This window comes from Arachis ipaensis, chromosome B5, assembly GCF_059453495.1.
Source record: "Arachis ipaensis isolate K30076 ecotype BB chromosome B5, ASM5945349v1, whole genome shotgun sequence".
Lineage (NCBI taxonomy): Eukaryota > Viridiplantae > Streptophyta > Magnoliopsida > Fabales > Fabaceae > Arachis > Arachis ipaensis.
This window is the reverse complement of record NC_142440.1, coordinates 109384033-109389155: the sequence shown is the minus strand read 5'-3', so window position 1 is coordinate 109389155 and position 5123 is coordinate 109384033. Positions and strand designations below refer to the sequence as shown.

Here is a 5123-nt window from a genome sequence, read left to right as displayed (position 1 = left end):
ATGGTTTGAATTTAAGTGTAGGTGGGTTTTTTGGGGAAGAGAGTTATGGAAAGGTGTGAAGAAGAGAGAAGAAGTAGGTGGGGATCCTGTGGGGTCCACAGATCCTGAGGGAATCCTGTGGGGTCCACAGATCTTGAGGTGTTTGAGGATTTCCCATCCCTGCACCTTTTAGACGTGTAAAATGCCCCATATATGCAATCCTGGCGTTTAATGCCAGACTACAGCATGTTTCTGGAGTTAAACGCCATTTCCTTGCTTGTTTTGGGCGTTCAACGCCAGTCTATAGCATGTTTCTGGCGTTGAACGCCAGTATGGTGCATGTTTCTGGTGTTAAACGCCAGTCTGATGCTTGTTTCTGGCGTTTAACGCCAGCTTTCCTCTGGGTGCAATCCTGGCGTTTAAACACCAGACTGCTGCTTGTTTTTGGCATTTAACGCCAGTTTCATGCTCTGTTCTGGCGTTAAACGCCAGCCAGATGCTCCTTACTGGCGTTTAAACGCCAGTAAGTCCTTCCTCCAGGGTGTGCTATTTTCAATGCTATTTTTTTCATTCCGTTTTAGATTTTTCAGTAGTTTTTGTGACTCCACATGATCTTCAACCTAATAAAACATGGAATAACAAAGAGAAAATAAAATAAAAATGATTAAATAACATTGGGTGGCCTCCCAACACCAAACTTAGAGTTTGACTGTGGGGGCTTTGGTTGACTCTGCAGTGAGAGAAGCTTTTCATGCTTCCTCTCCATGGTTACAAAAGGAGATCCTTGAGTTTTAAACCCAAGGTAGTCCTCATTCAGTTGAAGGACCAACTCTCCTCTGTCCACATCAATCACAGCTCTTGCTGTGGCTAGGAAGGGTCTTCCAAGGATGATGGATTCATCCTCATCCTTCCCAGTATCCAAGATTGTGAAATCAGCAGGGATGTAAAGGCCTTCAACCTTTACTAGCACGTCCTCTACTTGTCCATAAGCTTGTTTTCTGGAGTTGTCTGCCATTTTTAATGAGATTTTGGCAGCTTGCACCTCAAAGATTCCTAGTTTCTCCATTACAGAGAGTGGCATGAGGTTTATCCCTGACCCAAGGTCACATAGAGCCTTCTCAAAGGTCATGGTGCCTATGGTACAAGGTATTAAGAACTTTCCAGGATCCTGTTTCTTCTGAGGCAATCTCAGTTGATCCAGATCACTTAGTTCATTGATGAGCAAGGGAGGTTCATCTTCCCAAGTCTCACTACCAAATAATTTGGCATTTAGCTTCATGATTTCACCAAGGTACTTGGCAACTTGCTCTTCAATAACATCCTCATTCTCTTCAGAAGAAGAATACTCATCAGAGCTCATGAATGGCATAAGGAGGTTCAAAGGAATCTCTATGGTCTCTAGATGAGCCTCAGATTCCTTTGGTTCCTCAGAGGGAAACTCCTTATTGATCTCTGGACGTCCCAGGAGGTCTTCCTTACTGGGGTTCACATCCTTTCCCTCCCTTGTAGTTTCGGCCCTGATGGTCAATTCAATGGCCTTGCACTCTCCTTTTGGGTTTTCTTCTGTATTGCTTGGGAGAGTACTAGGAGGGGTTTCAGTGATCCTTTTACTCAGCTGGCCCACTTGTGCTTCCAAATTTCTAATGGAGGACCTTGTTTCATTCATGAAACTTAGAGTGGCCTTTGATAGATCAGAGACTATGTTTGCCAAGCTAGATGGGGTCTGCTCAGAACTCTCTGTCTTTTGCTGAGTGAATGATGGAAAAGGCTTGCTATTGCTAAACCTGTTTCTTCCACCATTATTAAAGCCTTGTTGAGGCTTTTGTTAATCCTTCCATGAGAAATTTGAATGATTTCTCCATGAGGGATTATAGGTGTTTCCATAGGGTTCCCCCATATAATTCACCTCTGCTATTGCAGGGTTCTCAGGATCATAAGCTTCTTCTTCAGAAGATGCCTCTTTAGTACTGTTGGATGATTCCTTTAATCCATTCAGACTCTGAGAGATCATATTGACTTGCTGAGTCAATATTTTATTCTGAGCCAATATGGCATTCAGAGTATCAATTTCAAGAACTCCCTTCCTCATTGGCGTCCCATTATTCACAGGATTCCTTTCAGAAGTGTACATGAACTGGTTATTTGCAGCCATGTCAATGAGTTCTTGAGCTTCTGCAGGTGTTTTCTTTAGGTGAATGGATCCACCTGCAGAATGGTCCAGTGACATCTTTGATAGCTCAGACAGACCATCAAAGAATATATCCAGGATGGTCCATTCTGAAAGCATGTCAGAAGGACACCTTTTGGTCAGTTCCTTGTATCTCTCCCAAGCTTCATAGAGGGATTCACCTTCTTTCTGTCTGAAAGTTTGAACATCCACTCTAAGCTTACTAAGCTTTTGAGGAGGAAAGAACTTGGCTAAGAAAGCTGTGACCAGCTTATCCCAAGAGTTTAGGCTATCTTTAGGTTGAGAGTCCAACCATACTCTAGCTCTGTCTCTTACAGCAAACGGGAAAAGCATAAGCCTGTAGACCTTGGAATTAACCCCATTGGTCTTAACAGTATCACAGATCTGTAAGAATTCAGTTAAGAACTGAAAAGGATGTTCGGATGGAAGTCCATGAAACTTGCAGTTCTGTTGCATCAGAGAAACTAATTCAGGTTTAAGCTCAAAATTGTTTGCTCCAATGGCAGGAATTGAGATGCTTCTTCCATGTAAATTGGACTTAGGTGCAGTGAAGTCACCAAGCATCCTCCTTGCATTGTTATTATTTTCGGCCATATCTTCTTCTTTTTCGAAAATTTCTGTCAGATTTTCTCTAGAGAGTTGTGATTTAGCTTCCCTTAGCTTCCACTTCAGAGTCCTTTCAGGTTCAGGATCATCTTCAACAAGAATGTTCTTATCCTTGTTCCTGCTCATATGAAAAAGAAGAAGAAAGAAGAAAAGAAAATATTGAATCCTCTATGTCACAGTATAGAGATTCCTTTATGTGAGTAGAAGAAGAAAGGGAATAAGAGTGAAGAAGAATGGATAATCCAAACACAAGGGTGAGGATAGGAGCAGAGATATGAGATGAAGAGAAGTGTTAGTAGGTAATTAAATAAATAGAAGAAGATGAGAGAGAGAAGTTTTCGAAAATTTAACAAAATAAAATAAAAATATTTTAAATTTAAATTTAAAATTTGAAAATTAAAATTGAAATTAAATTAAATTAAAATTAAAATAATTAGTTAATTAAAAGAAAGAATTTTGAAAAAGAGGGAAGGGATTTTCGAAAATTAGAAGGAGAGAGAGTTAGTTAGGTAGTTTTGAAAAAGATATGATTGAAACAAAAAGATATGATTGATTGAAAAAGAATTGAAAATCAAATTAAAAAGATAAGTGGTTAGAAAAGATTTTGAAATTGATTTTGAAAAGATGTGATTGAAATAGAAAAAGATATGATTGAAATTTAATTTGAAAAAGATTTAGAGAGGAAATTAAAAAAAGATTTGATTTTGAAACTTAAAGTTGATTACTTAACTAACAAGAAACTAAAAGATATGATTTTAAATTTTAAAGATTGAACCTTTCTTAATAGGCAAGTAATAACTTTGAAAAATTTTGAATCAAAACATTAAATGCTAATAAAATTTTCAAAAATTAAGAAATAAAATAAGAAAAAGATTTTGAAAATTAATTTGAATATTTTCGAAAAAATGAAAAAGATTTTGAAAAATTTTAAAAAGGAATTTGAAAATATGAAAAGAAATTGAAAAAGATTTGATTTTGAAAAAGATTTTGAAAAAGATAAGTTTTTTAAATTGAAAATTTGATTTGACTCATAAAAACAACTAGATTTTAAAAAATTTTGAAAAAGTCAATCCAAATTTTCGAAAATTTATGAGAGAAAAAGGGAAAGATATTTTTTTGATTTTTGAATTTTTAATGATGAAAGAGAAAAACAACCCAAAGACTCAATGCATGAAAATTTTGGATCAAAACATGTGATGCATGCAAGAACACTATGAATGTCAAGATGAACACCAAGAACACTTTGAATGTCAAGATGAACACCAAGAACTTATTTTTGAAAAATTTTCAAGAAAAGAAAACATGCAAGACACCAAACTTAAAAATTTTTATTCTTTAGACATTAATAATTCAAGAATGCATATGAAAAACAAGAAAAGACATAAAACAAGAAAATATGAAGATCAAACAAGAAGACTAGCCAATAACAACTTGAAGATCATGAAGAATGCAATGCATAAAATTTTCGAAAATAAATTTTTAGAAAATTAAAAAGATGCAATTGACACTAAACTTAAAATTTGACTCAAGACTCAAACAAGAAACATCAAATTATTTTTGATTTTATGATCTTATTAAATTTTTTTGGATTTTTCGAAAATTAATTTTGGAAAAACGAAAAAGAAGAAATTTTTTTTTGTATTTTTTGAAAATAAGAAATAAAAAGCTTAAAAATAAAATAAAATTACCTAATCTGAGCAACAGGATGAACCGTTAGTTGTCCAAACTCGAACAATCCCCGGCAACGGCGCCAAAAACTTGGTGTGCGAAATCGTGATCATTACTTCCTTGGTAACGGCGCTAAAAACTCATTACGCATGTTCATGATCTTAATTCTGTTTCACAACTTCGTACAACTAACCAGCAAGTGCACTGGGTTGTCCAAGTAATAAACCTTACGTGAGTAAGGGTCGATCCCACGGAGATTGTCGGCTTGAAGCAAGCTATGGTCACCTTGTAAATCTAAGTCAGGCGAATTCAAATGTATTAAGAGATTATAGTGTACTAAAAGATAATTAAAATAGGATAGAGATACTTATGTAATTCATTGGTGAGAATTTCAGATAAGCGTATAGAGATGCTTTCGTCCCTCTGAACCTCTGCTTTCCTGCTGTCTTCATCCAATCCTTCCTACTCCTTTCCATGGCAAGCTGTATGTTGGGCATCACCGTTGTCAATGGCTACTTCCCGTCCTCTCAGTGAAAATGGTCTAAGATGCTCTGTTACGGCACGGCTATTCATCTGTCGGTTCTCGATCATACTGGAATAGGATCCATTGATCCTTTTGCGTCTGTCACTACGCCCAGCACTCGCGAGTTTGAAGCTCGTCACAGCCATCCCTTCCCAGATC

At 36.6% G+C, this 5123-nt stretch overlaps 1 non-coding gene across 1 annotated transcript; it reads left to right on the top strand.

The window, feature by feature from the left end:
• Nucleotides 1-2260: 2260 nt before the first annotated feature.
• On the top strand, nt 2261-2368 carry LOC148565339 (small nucleolar RNA R71). Its single transcript, XR_015885021.1, has one exon. It is a non-coding gene; the product is annotated as a small nucleolar RNA R71 (small nucleolar RNA).
• Nucleotides 2369-5123: the final 2755 nt, after the last annotated feature.